The sequence below is a fragment of the Xenopus laevis genome, chromosome 3L (assembly GCF_017654675.1).
Source record: "Xenopus laevis strain J_2021 chromosome 3L, Xenopus_laevis_v10.1, whole genome shotgun sequence".
NCBI lineage: Eukaryota > Metazoa > Chordata > Amphibia > Anura > Pipidae > Xenopus > Xenopus laevis.
In genome coordinates this window covers 44809071-44833192 of record NC_054375.1, presented here as the reverse complement: position 1 = coordinate 44833192, position 24122 = coordinate 44809071, and positions in this window count along the sequence as shown.

Sequence of the window (24122 nt, the reverse complement as noted above, 5' to 3'; positions counted from 1 at the left end):
CCGTCTGAACCACCCTCCACTCCGCCTTCCACCTTGACCACCTGTTCCCATTCCCAGTCATCTGCCACCAGCCAAGTTTCTGTGAAGGCCATGTTTGAGCGTAAGAAGCCAATGTCTGACTGTCACCCCCTTGCCCGGCGTCTGACAGCTGGCTTGTCTGCACTCTTAGCCCGCCAGCTTTTACCATACCAGCTGGTGGACTCTGAGGCCTTCCGCAAATTTGTAGCAATTGGGACACCGCAGTGGAAGGTACCCAGCCGCAATTTTTTTTCTAAAAAGGGAATACCACACCTGTACCAACATGTGCAGAGCCAAGTTACCGCATCTCTGTCACTTAGTGTTGGGCCAAAGGTCCATATGACTACTGACGCATGGTCCTCCAAGCATGGTCAGGGCAGGTATGTCACCTACACTGCCCACTGGGTGAACTTGGTAATGGCTGGGAAGCAGGGAATGGGTAGCTCAACAACAACAGTGGAGTTGGTGTCACCGCCACGGATTGCACGCGGTTCTGCCACCACCTCTACTCCTCCATCGCTCTCTACCTCGTCTTCTTCTTCTTCTTACTCTGCTGCTGGGTCCTCCTTCTCCTCCTCCACACCTGTGCACCCCCAGCTCCCCCTAGGCTATTCGACGTGCCAGGTACGCTGTTGTCACGCTGTCTTGGGGATGACGTGCCTGGAAAGCAAAAACCATACCGGATCTGTACTCCTGTCATCTCTGCAGTCACAGGCCGATCGGTGGCTGACCCCACACCAACTGCAGATCGGAAAAGTGGTGTGTGACAATGGAAGCAATCTGTTGGCAGCGTTGAGACTAGGCAATTTAACACATGTGCCCTGCATGGCACATGTGTTAAATTTAATAGTCCAACGTTTTGTCTCCAAGTACCCAGGATTCCAGGACGTTCTCACCCAGTCCAGAAAGGTGTCGGCCCATTTCAGACGTTCCTACACAGCCATGGCACGCCTTGCTGACATTCAGCAGCGCTACAACATGCCAGTCAGGCGTTTGATTTCTGACAGCCAGACTCGCTGGAATTCAACGCTCCTTATGTTGGAACGTCTGCTGCAACAACAAAGGGCCGTCAACGAGTACCTTTTTGAACTGGGTGGTAGGACTGGATCTGCACAGCTGGGGATTTTTTTCCCCCGTTACTGGGTGCTTATGCGCGATGCCTGCAGGCTCATGCGACCTTTTGAAGAGGTGACAAATATGGTCAGTCGCACCGAAGGCACCATCAGCGACAGGCCCGGACTGAGAATTAAAATATGCCCTGCCATTTCAGGTACATGGAGGCCCAATCAGCCCACACAGAGGCCCAAACAGCCCCCACCAGCCCACTGAATACTGACTTTCTATGGCACCTTATGGCAGCCCCTCTGGCATTTGCCAGAACCCACAGATTGCCAGTCCGGGCCTGATCAGCGACCTAATACCCTTCGCTTTATTCCTGGAGCGTGCCGTGCGACGAGTGACAGATGAGGCTGTAGACCAGCGTGACGAGGAGCTGGAAGCGCACGATTTCTGGTCGGAATCACCAGAACGAACCCAGGCACATGCTGCAACGCAGGGAGAGGTGCCAGAAGTGGAGTCAGAGGAGGAAGGTGGCTTTGTGGAGGAGGAGGAGGAGGACCAACAGGAGCAGGCTTCCCAGGGGGCTAGTGGTGACCTTTTGGGGACCCCTGGTCTTGTACGTGGCTGGGGGGAGGAGACCGTGGATGATGCAGTCCTTGATAATGAGGAAGCGGAGATGGATAGCTCTGCATCCAACCTTGTGAGAATGGGGTCTTTCATGCTGTCATGCCTGTTGAAGGACCCCCGTATCAAGAGGCTTAAGGAGAAGGACCTGTACTGGGTCGCAACGCTACTAGACCCTCGGTACAAGCATAAAGTGTCAGAAATGTTACCAACATACCACAAGTCCGAAAAGATGCGGCATTTACAAACCAGCCTGCAAAACATGTTGTACAATGCTTTTAAGGGTGATGTCACTTCAGGAACTCATCAACATTCCAGGGGCAGAGGTGCCAGTAATCCTGCCACGAGCACACCTGCAAGGACAAAGCCCTTTGGCCAGTCTGTAACGTCAGACATGCAAATGTTTTTCTGTCCAAGGCAGCGCCACAACCCTTCTGGATCCACCCTCAAAGAACGCCTCGACCGGCAGGTAGCGGACTACCTGGCATTAACTGCAGATATCGACACTCTGAGGAGCGATGAACCCCTGGACTACTGGGTGCGCAGGCTTGATCTGTGGCCAGAGCTGTCACAATTTGCCATGAACCTCTTGTCTTGCCCAGCCTCAAGTGTGCTCTCAGAAAGGACCTTCAGTGCAGCAGGAGGGATTGTAACTGAGAAGAGAACTCGCCTAGGTCACAAAAGTGTCGATTACCTGACCTTTATTAAAATGAATGAGGGGTGGATCTCGGAGGGTTACTGCACGCCGGAAGACTTGTTCTGACTTCTATGCAGCTGTCCTTCTCTTCAAGCCTCATGACTCCACACACAGCTGTCCTTTAGCGTCCTCCTCCTCCCTCCGCCACCGTTACAAACTAGGGTGCAAACCCTACTGGTTTAATTTTTTCTGGCCTCTGTGCTTCAGTGGCTGCGACCAAAAAAATGCCTATTTTCTGCATTTATATGACATAATTTTTCTGGCCTCTGTGCTTCAGTGGCTGCAACCAAAAAAATTTATATTTTCAGCATTTATATGGCATAATTTTTCTGTCAACTGTGCTTCAGTGGCTGCGACCAAAAAAATGCATATTTTCTGCATTTATATGGCATAATTTTTCTGGCCTCTGTGCTTCAGTGGCTGCAACCAAAAAAATTACTATTTTCAGCATTTATATGGCATAATTTTTCTGGCAACTGTGCTTCAGTGGCTGCGACCAAAAAAATGCATATTTTCTGCATTTATATGGCATAATTTTTCTGGCCTCTGTGCTTCAGTGGCTGCAACCAAAAAAATTTATATTTTCAGCATTTATATGGCATAATTTTTCTGTCAACTGTGCTTCAGTGGCTGCGACCAAAAAAATGCATATTTTCTGCATTTATATGGCATAATTTTTCTGGCCTCTGTGCTTCAGTGGCTGCAACCAAAAAAATTTATATTTTCAGCATTTATATGGCATAATTTTTCTGGCAACTGTGCTTCAGTGGCTGCGACCAAAAAAATGACTATTTTCAGCATTTATATGGCATATTTTTTCTGGCCTCTGTGCTTCAGTGGCTGTGGCCAAAAAAACTGGGCAAACAATGCCTACAAGGTCAACGACGTTGACCTTGTAGGCATTGTTTGCCCAGTTTTTTTGGCCACAGCCACTGAAGCACAGAGGCCAGAAAAAATATGCCATATAAATGCTGAAAATAGTCATTTTTTGCCATACGTTGACTCAACGTATATGGCAAAAAATGACTATTTTCAGCATTTATGTGGCATATTTTTTCTGGCAACTGTGCTTCAGTGGCTGCAACCAAAAAAACTGGGCAAACAATGTCTACAAGGTCAACGTATGGCGAAAAATTACTATTTTCAGCATTTATATGGCATATTTTTTCTGGCAACTGTGCTTCAGTGGCTGCGTCCAAAAAAAACTGGGCAAACAATGTCTACAAGGTCAACGTATGGCGAAAAATGACTATTTTCAGCATTTATATGGCATATTTTTTCTGGCAACTGTGCTTCAGTGGCTGCGTCCAAAAAAACTGGGCAAACAATGTCTACAAGGTCAACGTATGGCAGTTGTTTAAAGAGAACAGTAGATTACTAGCCAGCAAAGCTACCTAAGCTAAAATGTCCCTCAAATCCCTGCAGACTTCTGTCCCTCCAATACAGAGCAGTATCAAGCAGATTACTAGCCAGCAAACTTACTATCATCTGTCCCTGAAATCACTAACAGCTCTCCCCCTACACTATCTCTTCCAAGCACACACAGGCAGATTTTTCAGATACATTTTTGCCCTTGATCCCCCTCTGGCATGCCACTGTCCAGGTCGTTGCACCCTTTAAACAACTTTAAAATCATTTTTCTGGCCAGAAATGTCTTTTCTAGATGTTAAAGTTCGCCTTCCCATTGAAGTCTATGGGGTTCGCGAACCGTTCGCGAACCGCTCGCATTTTTGCGCAAGTTCGCGAATATGTTCGCGAACTTTTTTTCCGACGTTCGCTACATCCCTATCAGTCAGTGGTGGCTGTCAGCAAGTTGTTAATTTTGTTTCTTGATCTGATTTTGTCTGCGTGTTTGGAAAAAGTGTATATTCTCTTGCCTTACCTGATCTTCCCTCTCATACATAGTGCCATTCCAAGAAGTTTGTCCACTAGGTCATTGCCTATTCATATAGCACATTAAGAGAACACTGGAGCTACTCCTAGTTCAGCACGGAAGCTGGATTTTATGTGATACAAAAGTGGCATGTATTAAAGGGATCGTGTTTTTTCCAAAATGCATCCATTAACAGTGCTGCTCCAGCAGAATTCTGCACTGAAATCTGTTTCTCAAAAGATCAAAAAGATCTTTTTATATTCAGTTTTGAAATCTGACATGGGTTTAGACATATTGTCAGTTTCCCAGTTGCCCCAGTCATGTGACTTGTGCTCTGATAAACTTCAGTCACTCTTTACTGCTATACTGCAAGTTGGAGTGATATCACCACAATGGGTAGGTAACCAGAAAACATCTCCTTGATACAAGATAACAGCTCCCTGATACAAGATAACAGCTCCCTGATACAATATAACAGCTCTCTGGTAGATCTAAGAACAGCACTTAATAGTAAAATCCAGGTCCCACTGGGACACATTCAGTAACATTGAGTAGTAGAAACAACAGCCTGTCAGAAAGTAGTTCCATCCCAAAGTGCTGGCTCTTTCTGAAAGCACATGACCAGGCAAAATGACCTGAGATGGCAGCATACACACCAATATTATAAATTAAAAAATATATACTTTCTGGTTCAGGAATACATTTTTACATGGTGGAGCGACTTATTTGCAGTGTAAACAGTGTAATCTAGAAATAAAAGCTACACCATAAAAATCATGACAGAATACAGTATACATTTTCTTCCTGAATATTATGAGGGCTAATTAAAAAATGTTAAAATGTTTATTTAAAAATAGGCATAAAATCACTGAGGTTATGGTGTAGACTATTGTTTAGGTGCATCCTATTATGCTTGAATTCTGTGCAGAATGTTGAATTGTGTTTAAAAGCATGGTACCTGGTATCTGAAAACCTGTTATCCAGAAGGCTGTCTCCCATAGACTCCATTTTATTCAAATAATTCAAATTCTTAAAAATGATTCCCTTTTTCTCTGTAATAATAAAACAATACCTTGTACTTGATCCCAACTATGATACAACAAATCCTTGTTGGATGCAAAACAATCCTTTTGGGTTTAATTAAGGTGTAAGTGATTTTTTAAGTAGACTTCGGGGTCTATTTATTAAAGGTCGAGTTTTGTTTTCACTAAAAAATACTTGAGATAGGTGCTAAATTGCATTAGTGCCCTCTCTCAAAGCAATCAATCAGATCTTTGATCAAAATGAATTACTAACTGCTAGGGGTAACATTACTTGTTCAATTTATATAAAGTATATGGGCCTTACTGTGCAGTGGTACAAAATATACAATGTGAAACTTTTCAGATTTCAAAAGGCAGACAAGTAAGGGGGACACACAACAGACAGCCATGCCTTTTTAAAACAATAAGTACAGACATTTTCATTATTTTGTCCCAGACGAAACAATGGATTTTTTTTAAAATGCTTTGTTTTTCTGGAAATTCTGCTAAAGGAGGAAACCATTATCTCAAAGCATTATTTAGCATCATGTTTATAGATAAAGGGTATGGAACTACCACCTTAATCAATGTTTCACAAGACCTGGCTAAGTGAAAAGCAATTACGTCGAGTGTGACTTGGTGCCGCTTAATAAAATATTGGTGCCATTTCTCTGCGGCACAAAAAGCCTGACCATTGTACTTCTATTTAAATATCATTAACAAGAGTGGGGAAGGGTTTATAGGGTATTACGGCTCAGCATGTGATATGTTCTGTCTGACTGTCTGAAACCCCACATGGCCATGACGATTTGCATGACTTTATTTTTCTCTCCAAACTGCTAATCTTGCACCTTAGACATCCTGGACACAGGAAGTGGGGAGAAGACAGCTGCAGTAGGGCCTCTGTGGACCTCAGACATTGCTCTTTTTTTTCTAACGCTCTCCAGATGCTCCCACATAATGACTGCATCTCAAGTGTACAACAGAATAATGAGATTTCAGTGGTTTTGGAAGAGGCAGTTTTTTTTCTAGGATAACCCAATACATGAGCCTCCTAAAAGCCCCAGAGAAGGGAGGGGGGACAAGAGTGTAATCTAAAACTTTGCGGTGGGAGAGCTGCTTCCGAAGAAAAACTCGAAGGAAGGGCAGTCGAGAGCACAGACAACTTCTAAAGGGGCATCGGGTCTCATCGAACCACAGAGTGTTTAACCAGAGTTCCTTGGAGCTCTGGTCACGGCCTAATTTGCTTTAAATCAAGACAACAGGCAGCTTTTATTTATGATCCGGTACTTAAGGATCTTTGCCTTTGTATCTCCATACATGCTTGATTTTTGTTTCCCCAAGAGAAAGGAAGTGATTTTTTTTCTCCTTCCTGGAATCTGAGCTCTTGACAAGTAAATCACTTGTAGGTTAAAAAAAAAAGAAAAGAAAATGACAATTAAATCGATGATTATTTCATACCCTGGTGTAGTGTTTGTTTTTACAACATTTACCTTTTGTTGAAAGTTTCTGCCTCCTGCCATACATATGCCTGCAAGCATAATGCTGTTCTTAAAGAGAAAGGAATGAAACAAAGAAAAGGGGGAATTATATAATTATATATTTTTTTTATTTCTGTTTTTATCCTACCAAAACAATCAACTTTACACAGACATAATAGTGTATTATATACTACTAGACATTAAGCCCGTTAAATTAACGGGCGCAACGGTCCGTGGTGCACATGCGCAGTAGCGCAATCCCACGGACACAGGGACTGGACGCAGAGACACCAACTTTATTATATAGGATACTATATATACTACTATTCACAACAGACTGCTTTCCATTGAAATCCATGTCCTGTATGGTATGTGGCCCTGCCAGGCAATTATCTGCTGTGCATATTTCTAACTTAAAGGAAAACTAAACCCTAAAAATTAATATGGCTGCAAATGGCTAGATTTTATATACTGAACTTATTGAGCCAGCTTAGTGGTTCACAGTGCCGGACTGGGGGTAAAAAGCAGCCCGGGCAAAAAATTCAAAGCAGCCCACATGTAAACACGCACTGTTCTTGTGCATATCCACTCATATATTGGGGTAAAACTGCAAACAATTATGTGCATAAAGAACTGCCTTTCTCACTTAAAGGAGAAAGGCAGTTAAAAAAGCCCTATCCCCCATAGACCCCCCCTCCCTGCTCCCCCCCTAGCCTAAGGGGCAGATTTATCAAGGGTCGAAGTGCATTCGAGGGAATTTTTGAAGTAAAAAAATTTGAAATTCAAAGTAATTTTTTGGATACTTCGACCATCGAATAGGATACTACGACTTAGAATTTACTTTGAATTCGATTCAAAGTAGAATACTTAGAATATTCGATAATCGAAGTACTGTCTCTTTAAAAAAACTTCGACTTCAATACTTCGCCAATTTTTTTTTTATTTTTTTTAAAATAAAATAAAATTTGCTATGTTAGCCTATGGGGACGTTCTACAAACTTTTTCCAAAGCTTTACACATCGCATTAAAATCGTTCGTTCGATCGCTGAAATCCTTCGAATCGAACGATTTTAATTTGATCGATCGATTGCCAGATTTGCTGAAAAAACTTCGAATTCGATATTTGAAGTATTTCGAAATATTTTCAACTTCAAAATTTGACCCTTGATAAATCTGCCCCTATGTGTTACCCCTGGTAAATGCTCCTAACTCTTTACTTACCCTTCGGTGAAGATTCAGGGCATCAGAGGGCATCATTCACGGGCATCATTCACGGGCACCATTTTCTTCTCTTGAGTAATCTTCAGGAAGAGAGTGGCATACTGGTAAATTGCTTAGTTAGAGCAATGCGGCGAAAGTGATGGAAATTGCAGAAGTGCCGGAAGAAGACTCGAAGATTACCGAAGAGAAGAAGATGGCGTCCATGAACTCCAATGCCCTGAATCTGCACCGAGGGGTAATTAAGAGTTAGGGGCATTTACCAGGGGTAACATCTAGGCTGGAGGGGAGGCAGGGAGGGGGTTTATGTAGGGTAGGGGATTTTAATAAAAAGGGTCTGGTTCTCCTTTAAAGAATAAGTAAAAAAAAATGCTCTCTCTAAAATGACTCTAAATAGTTCATAGAATAATATATACCTTTCTCCCAGACTTGTGTGGTTTCAAGTTTACAAGTTTAAAGGACCAGTAACACAAAAAAATTATGTAAAAAATCCCTTATCCTACTGTTCTCCCTCCTTGCATTCCTGCCTGTTTGGGTTGGATAGTGTGTGGGTACTTATATTTGCTCAGGCGTGATTTATATTCAAGGACGGAAAACAGTATAGGGTCTCTGTGAAGCCAGAGAAACTAACTTCAGCAATAAGGGCAGCATCCAGGCCAGCCATAAATCTTCCAAGGACTGCAGAAAGCCCAGAACAAAGTCAGCTTGAATGTAGTCACTCCCTTAATGCTCGCAGAGTAATAGATAAAGCAGGAAGAAATGAAGCTAGTTATCGCTGAGCAGCGTGTGTCTCCTACACACTATGCGCGTCTGTTACAGTGTTTGGCGTGCGTGCTCCCAGGGACCCTCGCGCCTGCTTCCTCCAACACACCGTGACGTATGATGTGTGTTCTACATCTAGGCACCCCTGGGTTGAGGTGAATAAGTGGTCAGGGCCATGCTTGTTCGCGTGGCTTGTGAAGAGCAGTTTCTAATTATGTTTCTCGATCAGGAGCGGCCCACTTGAATAAAATAAAGAGCGGCCCCTCGGGCATTTGCCCGAACAGATACATTGCCAGTCCGGGCCTGGTGGTTCACCATCACTATAGCAGTAATGATCCAGGCTTTCAAAGTTGTTACAGTAGTTTTCCATCATGGATTTTGTAAGGGGTGTCTACGACACGCACATGCTCAGTGTCTTCTGGGCAGCTTTTGAGAAGCTAAGCTTAGGGGTTGTCGAGACTCTCCCCTCTGCCACTTTTCCTCTCCTCCGCTCTATCACTCTGCCCTCTGCCTCTCACCCTTCTGTTACGGCGCATGCACGTGCAGAAGGGGGGGTAGGGGAAGCATGGTGGCCGGCCCTGTTGCCTAGGGCACCCGGCTAACTTGGCCCGGCCCTGTAGGAAAGTATCATGAGATGAGTAGTAGGGATCAGGAATGAGCACATATTTTGCCTGATACAGATTCATGGCATGTTTTCAGCATTGCAAAAATCTTCATCTGTGCTGAAATTTTGCCATGAATTTATTCTTGTATTCTTGTATTTTTTTCATACAAGAAAAAAATGGCCCCATGTGCTTGCGCAAAGTGAAATGGATCATCAGTATGTCTCATCCCTAGCAGAGATGCACTGAATTCATTATTTTTGAATTTGACCTGAATCCCACAAAAACAGTTTGAATTCAAACACAAATTTACATAAATCAGATAGAAAATTGTAAAAGTGTATCAGTAAAAACAAAACATTTTAGTGTTCATTTGGGTAGAGTCTTGAAGGGTTCAGTCAAATTCAAATCCTGTAAATAAAAGTGCTGGGATTTGTCAGTGCATACCTGTTGAGAAGCAAGGTTTGGATCACATAAAAGATGATGATTTGGTCATCCACCCTGTGGATAAGGGGGGTGGTATTGTCCCTCTGAGCTATGACTACTATAAGCAGGAATTGCTAGATCAATTGTCTGATTCTTCCACTTACAGACCCTCACCAGATGCCCCTACTGTGGCCTTTAAAAGGGAACTAGACCACAGACTACAAACTGCTCTATCTGCAGGTTGGCTAGATGAAGACACTTTTCAGTTTCTGATATCTGATTTTCCAAGGGTTCCTATCATATACCCTCTCCCCAAGATCCATAAATCCTAATCAGCACCCCTAGGCAGACTGATTATTTCTGCAGTGGGCTCACTGTTTCAACCTGTAGCAGCGTTTGTTGATTTTTTTCTCCAACCCCTAGTCACGCTAATGCCATCTTTCACAAGGGATGCCACACATGTTATCCAGACCCTCAATAACTTACCTGAACAATACCTTTTGGCCACCATGGATGTCAAGAGTCTGTATACTGTTATACCTCATGATCAGGGTATACAAGCCTATATAAAAGCCCTAGAGACACACATAGATAAATCGTTACCGACAGAGTTCTTTATTGAACTATTAGACCAAGAACTATTTCAGGTTTGAAAATACTTTTTACCGACAGGTATCGGGCACCGCGATGGGCAGTGCCCTGGCACCCTCCTATGCCAATCTTTTTATGCTACAGTATGAACAAGAAAATATTATTGGGAGTGAGGGGGATGACATAATATCTAATCTTCACTATATTGACGATTTGCTGATTATTTGGAGAGGGGACCCCTTGACACTTATTGAGTTCTTTGATGGGCTCAAAACCCTGGACACCCCTATAAGACTGACCCTTAATTATCATGACCAATGTATTGAGTTCCTTGACTTACAGATTTTTAAGACTAAGGACGGTTTGGGCACAAGCCTATTTAGGAAGCCCACAGATTGCAATACAATTTTACATGCCGCTAGCGACAATCCCCCATCCACTATCAGGGCTATCCCCTATTCTCAGTTCCTGCGTACCATACGCAATAACAGTGACACAGAGAAGGCATAGGCACAACTAGTAGAGACCCTTGATAGATTTCGAGATAGGGGTACAAGGAGGATACCCTGCAGTGTCAGCTACAAAGGGCTTTGGCACAGACACGGTCTGAGATACTCACTAAAAATGATCATGCTCCTAACCAAATGATTTTTACCACCAGATACTCGCATGTGTCTAGACATCTCAAGAAAAGTGTATACAAAAATTGGGCGATGATTGCCATGGACAATACTCTTTCTTTACACCAGGCCTCATACCTTATGTTTGGGCATGGGAGGAAAAACAATCTAAAAGACATTTTGGTAACAACAGACTTTATTAACAGGAATCATGATAACCAAAACTGGCTGAATGGACAATAGAAATTAGGCTATCGCTGTTCTGACTATACTACGTGTAGATTATTGCTGACCGGAAAAGACTTTCCTCACCCACACACTGGTACACACCAACACCACATCTTTTGTGGTATATATAATCACATGTCCGTGTGGTTTGTATTACGTTGGCAAGGCTACCACTTTGTTACAAAAGAGGACTGCAAGCCACAGTTCAGCAACCCGTGGCTAGGCATTTTCTTCCACTGCATGGCGATAGACCATCAATCTCCACTTCCCGTTGGGGGTAATAGGTATCTGGCCCTGCTGAGACACGAATCCAAGTGGATATACAGATTGGACACTGTCACTCCCCGGGGACTAAATGAGACTTTACCCCTGGGCTGCATTATTTGAGTTGCGTGTCCCTAACCGTTTCATTTTACCACCTGATCCGTTCGGGGCCTCTCATGGACATGGATGGTTAATAATCTATCTATGAACATTTTACACGGCATAGTGGAGCAGTATGGCAACATTGTGTTCTAATTCTAGATCTTGATAAGTGTATGGCAGTATGGCAATATCGTTGCAACCTGGACTATTGGCACTGTAAACTCTGAACCTTTTCCTCCTCTTGTCCTTCCTCTTCTTAACCTTTTTAACTTCTCTTTGTTTTCCTTTGTTTTACCGGACATGCCATCAACTACCGGTCCTGACCCCACCTGCAAATTGCATGTATATACCCCTGTGGCAGGGATTAGACGATGTACGGAGCTCAGATGCGCCATTGCGCACACCCACCGCTGTACTGTTGGACAGGGGGCCCCGGATGCATTCCAGAAAGTATGTTGGGTAACAGACCAAAAGGAGTAGTTTTTATATGGCACTGTAATTTTTATTGTCTGTATCTGAACCCCTCACCGGGCTACAGAATAACTTTGTCTTTTTCTCTATATCTGCTACTACTCTCACTGATTGAAACACTGTATTTGATTCTGCACGAACGTTAAATGGCGCCATTTAACGTTTGTGGGTTTAAATTCTGTGGGATTTTGGGCTGTCTGGTTACTTGTTTTGTATTCTCCTGACGAAGATCCCAGTTAAGGATTGAAACGTTGAGTTCAAATAAATTATTTATTTTACTTGCCCAAAACCAGTCCCGTGAGTGTCGATATTCTACAAACAAGATATATATACATTAATTTTAGGGCCCCCAACATATCCAGAGGTTGTCATGTTTTACCAATATTTATTGAAATTGTGCTTTATATGAATTAGAGCCTCACGGGTCCCCTATAGCTTCTGGGCCCCCTGCAGCTGCAGTTTCTGATTCCTCTGTAATTACACCCCTGTATAAACTGTGTATAAATATGGAAGGAAACATCACACCTAAAATGCTTCCTTAAACCTTAAACCTTTGGCTCTGCAGACGGTGAAGAACATTTCCCAGAATGCCATTGTGGGGAAATATGGGGAAGCATGAATGTTATATGAAAGTTCATGGAGACCAAGGGACTAATTTACCCAAGGGCCTGTAATTTAATCATTTGCACAAACGTGAAACTTTAGCACTAACCACAGGTCGTTGTTCTTTTTTAACCTGCAGCGCCCCATGTGTTTTTTACGCAGAGGTCTCCCGCATGGCTAGAAATGGAAGGCAATCATAAAGCTTGTAAAACTTCCTGCCAAATCAGCACAAAGATGTTAGAGTGCTGCCTAATTTATTTTTTCGTATACTTTCTCTTTCAGGTCAGGGATAGGGTTCTGTTTGTTTGCCTTTCTGCTTCCTGTATTTAGAATGGGATCTTTAGCACTGGGGAAACATGTAATGCTTGTAACACAATATGGTGCTGTTGGATGAAGTAATAGGTCTCACAACTCTAGGAACACAAGGGCAGTGCACCTGTAAACATTCCTTCCTTTTATCCACTTATAGAGGCACAGGCACGGGGTGAACTCATCACCACACGTAACAGGATTCATCTGCATTCACGGTGGGAGAGTGACATCACACGCTAACAATTCCGAACTCCCACCATAATTATGCTGTCCTACAGAAGGAAATATGGGAGGAAATGTGTAGACAAAAGGATGTGAATGATAGAGGATTCATATCCTGCGGTTTAGAAGTGGGAGTGTGAAAGGGTTTGGGGTTGCATCTATATTTGTACACTGTGTATGTGCTCTGTTTGTGTATAGTAGGTTTGTGCATTTCCTGAGGGAAGGCGTGGGGACAAAGTAAACACAGCACCAAAAATGGCCATCAAATATAGCTAGGAAAAATCCAATGGCTGTACAAAGGCTGCCAAAGGCTGTCAGAACCATGGAAACTTTTTAACATGACATCATTGACCTGCGTATCAAATGAAATCAGTGATGTACAGTTTGTGGGGACAAGGAAATTGCCTATTTCCTCTATGGTACTTTTTATTTCATCTACGGTATGTTGATAACATGTGCATGGAGTATTGTTCCTGCACAGTAACGTATTACATCAAGGCCATTGCCTCTGTTATAATGCCAGCCTATTATGATTTTTTATATAATGCCAACATATTACTCGGTGCTTTAATAGGGAGTTTTTAATGATTCACATAAGTCTGTGCTGCAGCGTAGCTCACAATATAATTTCCCTGTTTAAATCTCAAAAATATGAACACTCAACAGGGTTAATTTCCAAAAATGTATAATGTATAAGTTAACTTTTTGACCTGTGGGCTACATAGTTACTTGGTTAATTTGGGTTGAAAAAAGTCGATAATTGTCAACCTCTCCAAACAAGCCCCAGTGCACATACTTATACAGACCTATACCAAAATATATATATATATACACAGTCCAGTATGCGCACTCCAAGGCAACCGTTTTTTCAGCATGTATAGCCGGGGTGCACGGTTAAGATATATATAACCATATATTCAAGTAACCAGCACTCCCGTGTAATTTATTGTGTTGTAGCAATGTCCAATGTTTCGGTCCTTGTTAGGATCCTTGAGAAAGTTTTACATGGGAGTGCTGGTTACATGAATAAATGGTTATATATATATATATATATATATATATATATATATATATATATATATATATATATATATATATACATACACCAAGCAAGAAAAGGATCCGCACTCTCAGGTCTTAAATACTGAATAAAAAGTTTTATTAAACCATGCAAATCTATATATATATATATATATATATATATATATATATATATATATATATATATATATATATATATATACAGCAACAATCTTTAAGTATCCACCCTCAATCTCTGGGGTGCAGAGCCAATCTTCAATCGTATAATTGTAATGTGGAATGAATCATCCCTGGGCCAGCACTTCCCTTTGTGAACTCAGTGCCTTTTATTTAAATACACATTTTACCATGCTCCAAAATTGAATAAGGTCCTAATAAGGACCGAAACGTTGGAGCACAGTAAAATGTGTGTGTATATATATATATATATATACTAATTGTCTTAAGATAACTTTAGCCTTTGATTTATATTTGTGCGAGAAGTCATCCTAGCCACTCTTAAGGGCATTAATGGAATCTGATATCACAACATCCCCCAGCAGGGCATTCCACAGGTCAGTTCCTTAAATCTAGAGGGTTGGCTTCTAGGTTGGAAACTAGAGTGCTGGAAGTAACACAAAAAATGAGAAGAACACACACGCACGTTCTATACATAGAGGCCCTAATTGAACCTAGACTCCTGCCACCACAAAATCTAAATGAGCACTGGTGCCACATACTTGTCTGTGTGTTGTCCTAATGATACGCTTGAGAAAGGGGTCACGCCCCGAAACGTTGCATCCGCAATAAACGAGCAAGGTTTTACCTGCTGGAATTACCCATGTTGTGCCGGTGTGTCCTATTTCTACGTTGTTTCTGAGGTTGCCCATTCCCTCTGGCATCGAGCACCTGGGAATCGCTGAAGTCTGGACGGCCAGGGTGTGCGAGTGTAAGTCTTTCTTTTTGTCCTAATGATAACCTTACTAGAATTCTAGTTTCCACCCTGTCTCAAGTAGGCATTATATCTTATCTTATTAATGCATTTTCTTGTGTTCTCTGGGTGTAGAACTACATGATTTATGTATGGCCAGAAATGACTTGTAAAGACAACTCTTGAAAAGTCACATAGGTTGATTTCTAGGAGGTCTAATGGTAATTTATGGGCTCCATGTGAGCATCCAGAAAACCTTTCCAGTGGAATGTGGTCAGTTAAGAAGCACTGAAAACAATGAAATGATATATTTCCTACATAAAAAAAATGAATGTGCCTAATTTTCTGGGACCAGTGTACCTCAGGTCATGTATAATATAGATTACTCACTAACAACAGCCTACTAAGGATAAGGAAGTATCTCAAAGGTAGGGTGGAATGAAAAGGGGGCTCAATTCCAGAGAATATGCCTAGTGTGGTGTGCACAGCAGCTCATCATTAGCTCTGTGTCTCCCATCTCACCCTTCTTGTATCACTTGGTCTGTGCCCACCATGAACTCTTCCAGACAGGGGAATGGTGTGGTATAATGGTGGGTGTAGTGATGGGGGTGGGGGGGGGCTGCTGGTTGCAGACAGCCAAATTTGCATTAGATGCCAAACCTCATTGGCCTGGGTCATTCAAAAACCGCTTTTTCATGTAACAGTAAGTTACAGTATGTCTATGAGTGTTAGGTTTTCTGTAGAACCAGGAAATATCTGAGACCATCCCACAGCTTACATTCAGCTGCAATCTGTCAACTTAATTATATATGGTCAGGCCTCATCCTTTTTCTGTATCTGTTATCATGAGTTCAGCAGTCTGGGGAGAATTAGAGAACACAACTATTTCCTCCTTTGCTCCCTATGGCATCAAGGCATTAGTCAAGGAGATCTAAACACATTCCACATAATTCCCATCCTCTCCAGAGGAATGACACACTCTTGTCAAGCTGTTTTATGATGGAAGCATCCTGCTTAGATTTTTTTCCCTTTACATGAAGTCCTTCTAAAGAAGAGAGAACATTTTAAGTTGTCAGTTGAGTTAATGGCCCCCTTCTTCTTACCCCCTAGAGCAAGCGACACTTCCTCCAACTCTTTGAATTGCTTGAAAGTGCTAGTGTCCAGGGTGGCCTGCCCTTAAGATTGTGTTGTTTTATTTGAAGAGGTTTGTTAAACCCACAGGTCAAATAGGTCAGTTCCTGCCCTGAACTTCCTGTCAGTCCCCTCCTTGACCTTCTGTTTAGTTCAAAGGCACAGTTGTGTATTGATCTGAATATATGCAGATTCTAGCCACTGGGAATTTAAATGTTGTGCTTGAATATAGGGTAAAGGTAAATCACTTGGGCTCTAGTTCTTGAGAACATTTTGGTATGTTCCACATGCAAGGGTTTTCTCTGTCACCTAGAATATAATTCAAATAAATTAAAACTCAAAACCTTGCCCCCATGATGGAAGCAACCAATACATTTCCACTAAGCTACAACTGTTCTAGGCTACAACTGCTCCCATGTCGCCAATTTCTTCCCAACATGTTGCCAGGAAAGTTCCTTACATAGAGAGATGTCTGGGAAGCTCTCTGATGCAAAAGGCAAGGATCACATAATAATGATGTTGGTAGTTTTTCTGATTTTTTTTTTTATTTGGCGCAAAAGACTACATTTTTTTTCAACCACAAAAAAATGCATGGCACAGTTCTAGCAGAGATCATGAAAGTTTCCACCACTGAAGAAACTGCAATATTCATTGTAAAACCATACTGGACAAAAAAGTTTGCTCATGGAGAGTATTTGTTCCTCTCAATATGCCGGAATTCTGATCCCTATCCAAGAATATAGAAACAAGGACTATCTTGCCAACTCTGGAATATGCAGTCTTAGTTTTTGGGATGTTGTCCTGTTTTCTGAGCACGCCTTGGTCTTTCTTACAGTTTTTGCATTTACAATTGGACATGAAGAGATTTAAAAAATATTGTCAGATGTACATCTAGTATAAGTCAATCTAAAAACAACTGGACTTGCTGAGTAATCAATGAAGACGTTTCACTACTCATCCGAGCAGCTTCTTCAGTTCAACTGACTGGTACAGCTACACACTGGTGTAGTGCCACTCAACTCTGGGACAATATCATTAAAATACAATATTTATAATTTTGTATGAAAAGTTCAGACGTAAGTGATTGGTTACATCCCTTTTCTTTCTATTGCAGATGTTTCAGATTTGCACATTTTAAGCATGTAATGCCCTGTGCTCAGCATGGGTTCACTGAGCAGTAATCATTTGCAAGAGTGCACCTAATAATCTCATCGCACATGGGTGATCCGGTCATTCAGCCTGCCACAGGTCATACTGTCAAGTCACGTGATTTGGCCACACAGAGAGATTGCCAAAGGGTACCAGATGGATTGTTCAGCCAGTAGACTTGGCAGTTGGAATTTGGAGATGTTGAACCCATTCTTACTCGAGTCTAGCTAAAGATCTTTTATATCTGACAGTGGGTGTCATCTGCCATTTTGATTTTCTTTTGATTAGTCAACTTTGATATAGTCCCATCTGGGTTCAGCAAAAAGACAGTTTGCTACTTTAGTTGAAACTGCCTGAATTAGACAACTGGATGCTGTGTGTGTTGACAGCTTTGGTGATGCTCAATAACTGTGTGACATAATAAATGTCAGCACCCATTTGTTCCATAGTATTTCAAGGGAAATCCAAAGCTTCAGTCAGGTATAATGGGCAGCAGCAATGCCTGATGCTTCTGAGATACACAGGAGTGTAAATGCAGAATTAAAAAAACAGCTCCCAGGGCTTTACTCCCCTCCCCAACCTTCAGGCTTTGATGGTCAACACCAACACTGCTAAACTTTTAATCAATGGAAATATTTCTCAGACCCCATACTCGGGGGGCTTCGAGGGTCACATTTTATGGAAGTAGTGATGTAAACAAGGCAACCTTGTAAATTATACAAGGGCATGGCATTTGGTGCACAGTAGATAATATCAATAATCAAGACTAAAACACTGTCATGGCAGCCTATAGGGGAGGGACATGGAGCTTTAAACGATATTAAAAAAAAACAAACTATTAAGCATTTTCACAAAAGACACCGATTAGCATTGCAGCCTTGGAAATGGTGATGATTGAATAAATATATCATATTTATGCACAGAGCTTAAATGCTTGATGCTCAAAAAGGCGAATATTCAAGGTCACAAGGAGGTAAAAAATGGTCTTCAAACTTGCTTTAAAGTCAGTGACATTGTAAGAGGGACATATAATGATTCATATTACTTTCAGCCTACTCATCGTACCGGTTACAATTCATTTATTGAGCATAATAGTAATGTTGCTCCAAGAGATTTATGAGTTTTTTATCTACCTGAATAAGGATGCACTGTACAATCCATCATCTAATGAGATGGCTTTTCCCTATGCTGCTCCAGTATGTATCATATTCAATAACAGGCACGCAGCCACCTCCAGGGTAAAAACTCCATCTGTCATTTGTCAGCTCCTGATATGTTCAATGGATTTTAAGTGCACAAGGTAGAAGGTATTGCTGTTAGCCGGGGACCACTCATTAAAATGAGACAGGCAAAGGAAGTGGATGGATTTAAGACATTTTAAGAGCTGACGTGATATACAAGGCTAGAGACGTACTGCAGTGTCCATTTTTCTGTTCAAGAAGAATAATTTTTCATGTTATTATGATACTGTTTCTTGCATCATATCTTACAGTTTCTTGTAATACTGATTACAGGAGGCAGGTAAGTTTTCATAGCCACAGTGAATATAAGAGACCTGAAATTATTTAAATTTAGCACAGACAAGGACTAGTAAACAAAATCCAGTCCCTGGAGTTACACATAGATTATGCCACGGGGTAAAAAGAGTAAAGAACCAGAAGATCCATGGGGCCAACCCATTTCTGCCTGGAGTATACCATCAAAAAGCCCACCCCTCCCCTGTATTATTTATTATAACTATTGATGAGTGAACTTCATTTCTGCAAAAGTCATGGGATGCAATGGATAGGTGAAATGACATTGTGGTCAATAGCATGCAATATATATATATATATATATATATATATATATATATATATATATATATATATATATATATATATATATATATATATATATATATATATATATATATATACAAACACACACACACACTATGGCCTACCTTGTTATTTCCACTATCCAACAACTGTTCTTCATAGAAGAGAAAAAGCTCCAACGTTGCCGATTTCTCAAAAAAAAAGATTCGCCAGCGTAGAAAAAAACGGAAGCCGGGGTCAAAAACGGACGCCAGCTTCAAAAATGAGACACCGGCGCTGTTTCGCAAATTTTTCGCCGCTTTGCGAATTTCGCAGGAAATTCACAAATTTTTCGGCGAAACGGTGCAAATTCGCCCATCACTACTTGTAAATAAAGTGCCCCCTGTTGCAAAATATGAGAATATTAGAAGTAACCTTGGAGTTCCACGACCTGTATAAAAACACTCAGCCTTCAGCCCCATGCTTTTACATGGTCATGGAAATCCTCAGTAACTTATAATATCCTTATATTTTACAATAGGTGGTACTTTATTCTAGTTATGTCTCTTTTATTGACCTGCCCCGGCGATGACATCACAAAAGGGGCTGGGCAAGAGGCGTGCGTCTATGAAAACTCAACCCAGAAGCCGGAAGCTGGCATTTGGAAAGTCGCCAGCATTTGGAAAGCTGCGAGTCCCGCGGGTATCAGATCGGCCGACACATCACTATTTTATTCACTATATAAAATACATCCTGGTGATGGTCAAATACACACTATGGCAAATAAAGTACGCAGAGTGAATAAAGTCACTGAGAGGTCAAAATTCAAAGCAGTAATTCTGTTGATGATTCTCACCCTTTAAATGCAGGTCATTAGAACACAGCCCATGCATAGTGCCTTACACTGTTGTTAGTGCTATTACGGGGAGTTTGGGTAATCTCTACTTGCTGGGAATTGACACCTGGTCTAACGCTGTCTCCTAAACCTGTGTTCTTTGTGCTTTCCAATTACATGTCATTTGCCTGGTATCTCCATTACATTAAACTCCAACACAAGCAAATGTGCAGGGCTGCATATGATATCTATTATCTAGAAAACACACATTTTGTTTATAATTATGTATTGTGTTTTCCATGTGCACAAACCAGCTAAGCTGTTGAAAAAAATGAGAACTTGCTTTAAAACTCTCTTGCTCTGTTTTCTTGCAATATTTTTTTCTTGAGGTCTGACATGGGTATACTCTCTGCCAGCGTTTACCGTATAAAAGTGCCTGATTATGGGTCAGTCATTAAGTTCAAATGAATCTGCCTATCATAGGCAGTGACAATGGGATTTTGGTACGAAAATGCTTAATTATGCATTTTACTGCCTAAATCTGCCTATCACAGGAAGATTCCATCAAAGGAATGACTGGGCAAACTGCAAAGATTGGGCACATGATTGGTGTTTTTCAGCCATCAGAGATTATGCCCTGTGAGCCGTAGGTCTAAAAATATTTGTTGCCATTAATTGTAGGCAGTTAAACATAGACAATTCCACCTGTGCAGTGTCGGACTGGGACACCAGGGGCCCACCCAAAAACCTTAGACCAGGGGCCTACTCTCAGTACTAATATTCTTCATCTCCTCACTCAACCCCTATTCTCCTAGTATATTTTCTTTACATACTATAATCCATTATTCCATCTATTTAGCCTCTTTTTCTCATAGAAATAGGGAATGGCCATGAAATAGGCCAAATGTTTAGCAGCATGAGGGATCACTGACACCTGGGCCCACCGGGATTTTTCCTGGTGGGCTAGTCCCACACTGCACCTGTGGTTTAGAAACAGGTTTAGGGTATTATGGGGCGATCCTGGCCACTCTGTTGCCTGAGGCAGCTTGCTGCTGTTGCTGCCACCCCCATGCGATGGAGGGGGTCTACAGCATTGGTGGAGTGGAAATTTGGCTCTTAACGATACAGGAGCAGCATTTTGAACTAGGGAGGGTGCTGCCGTCTGAGGCAATTTTCTAAACTTGCCTCATTGGCGTAGTGCCCCTGAGGGTATTGGCACATGGGGAGATTTGTTGCCCCTTTTTTAAATCTGTGCTATCGTGGGCGACAATAGCCCAGGGCTATTGAGAAGCTGAGACTTTTAACTGGTGCGATAAGTTCATTATATAAAATATGGCATTTTTAGCCATATTCATTTTTAGGGTTTAGTTTGCCTTTAAATCAAACAGCTTTTACCCTCTCGAGCATTTCTAGAAATAGCCAGTATAGTGCTGGCTTTATGGCACAGCTCTTTATGATTGTTACAATTTAAAAGATTTTTTGGTGATTTTGTTAATTTGACACATTTGTACATATTTTGTTCCAGTGGTTGACACTTGGCCAGTATTTTACCAGACTCAATATAACTTTTGTCACTAAAAAAAAAATATTTAAGCCATTATGAGATCACTGCAAAATGGTAGCACAAACAGGAAATAGGGGATTCAAGTCTAAATACTGATGGCAGGATGCTGTCCACAAAAAAAAAGAAATACTGTATAATCAATACACGAATAGAGTTGTACACCAGAGTCTCTGCATTAATGCTCTCTGCCTGACAAATGTACTATAGGCATGAAATGATGAGGACATACTCAAGGGCATTTATAAATAACAAAGCTATTCATTCTCTTTTTTTTTTTTTTTTTAAACCAACAGCTGTGCATTATGGAAATTTCCCAGTGTTCGAGTGAAAAAAACAACAACTTGACTTGTTTTTGCATTCATATTAAACATTTCCAGGAATAAAACCCTGATTTTTCAGGTAAACAAGTCCACTAGCATGTGATACCAAGTAAAAATAATGGCGTTTCTCCGTAGGTAGAAAACCTCTACGTATACGATTGATTGCCCTCCAGCCTACCCTGTAGTACCTGTGCTCAAGAAACCAAGGTGGTGTCATAGGCTTTAGTATAATGCTGTTTTGTACTAATTGGAGGGAATTCACACAAGTGTAAAAGTGGCATTAAAACTGGTGTAAATACAATCTCCATATTCACAAACAAAAATCTGCTAAATTATTGACCCAGCCTCCACGTTTCATTTTTTGGTGAAAGAAAGTTTGCAGACACTTTTGAGAATATGTTGTAAAAATGACAAAAACAACACTTTAATGAAAATTTTTCCCCAAATGTTCTCCCCGCATCCCAGCTGAAACCCACACTTCCCCCCACCTTGGGTTTTTTCCCGGTGTCCCGCCGGCCCAGTCCGACCCTTGTGCAGTATGGTGGACTCCACCTCCACTTTTAATTTTCTGGGGAAAGAAAGAACAGGTTGCAGACACTTTTGTGAATATGTTGTTAAAACAACAAAAATTACATTTTAATTACGTTTGTTACCCACATTTTTAAAATGGAGTAAAGCTCAGTGTAACTCTTCCACCTCTGCATTGTTTCCTTCAATCTAATTTCACCCCACATTTAGGTGCAGTAAGCATTGGACGGGGGACCCAGTGCCCACCGGGCCTGCAGCCTCAGGGGCCCCCAGCACCATCCCCCAGTGCACAGCCTACAACCCCCCATCAAGCCCAGAACTACAGAGCTGCCCAGAAGTGTTAACCCCGCATTTAGCTGTGTCACTTCTGAGTCCAGCATCCATCTTGCTGATCAGTGAGCAGGCGTATACACACTGGAAGTTAACTGGGATCTTGGGCTATTGTACATAGATAGATGTGAGATAAATAATGGGAATGAATAGATGAGTGTTCTGCAATATCTGCCTTTTAAAGTGTCATGGAATCTCTTCTCTGAAGGGCCCAATCATTAGTAAGAAGCAAATGTACAGCTGAGAGTCACCTGATGACAGACTAACAGGTTTAGGATGAGTTAAAGAGAAATTCAGAAAAAAATGTCTGTAAAACGTTGTTTGAAATGTCCTGTAAAAGACAAAATCTGGAAACTGTTCTGTTTAAAAGAAAAATTTACAGAAGTGAAGATTTTTGTTTGTGAATATGCCAGGACATCTGACAATTCTGTCTCCACTTTTGTCTAGGGTTGAATTTTGGTGGCAGGGCTGTGATCGCCTCGTTAATCATATGGAATCCTACCCGGTGTCCCTTATTTCATAAACCGGGCAGACCGTTTTGACCTGGGCAGCCCTTCAAAAACTGGGCTGTCTGGGTCAAAACCGGACAGGTGGCAACCCTACTTTTGTCTCAATGTCACCACTTTGTTCATCATCCCCCCAATTATGTTTTAAAGATATCAGAAGAATCTGGGTGATCATCTAGTTGATCATCACTATGTCTTAATGCCATTGGAATAAGTGTTGATCAAGAGGGGCCAAATAGGGTTTCTCTCTTTCCTGGAAAAAAACACATCTTCCTATATTTTTATCTTTGTCCCTATTAATAACATTGGTATCAAGCAACTTTTTTACCAGCCAGGTGGCAAGCCTAGGTCCACATTCATTCATGGCCATAAAAGGGACTGCTATGTAAAGCTCACATTTTAACAGTGTACAACAATTTTATAGTTACATAGTTAAGTTGGGTTGAAAAAAAAAAGACCAAAGTCCATCAAGTTCAACCCCTCCAGTGCACGTACTGTATATACACACGCTCAAACTCAAATAAATATATAAACATACACATTAAGTATTTAACAATCCTTAATAACTGATCCAGGGTAGAATGGTTATGCTTCTATTTGAGCCAGTGAGGAATATAAGAGCAAGGTAAGTTATTGTTAATATTTAGCGCTATAATATCTGCATTCAAATATACAGGAATCTAAATGTAAATGTCCATATTTGATCAATGATCCCATAAGGTACGTATATACTGTCAATGTGTTACTTGTAATATTTTCTGTGGGTCAGAGAAACCCCCAACAAACTACTCCTGGCACATGTTGCCAGTGGGTC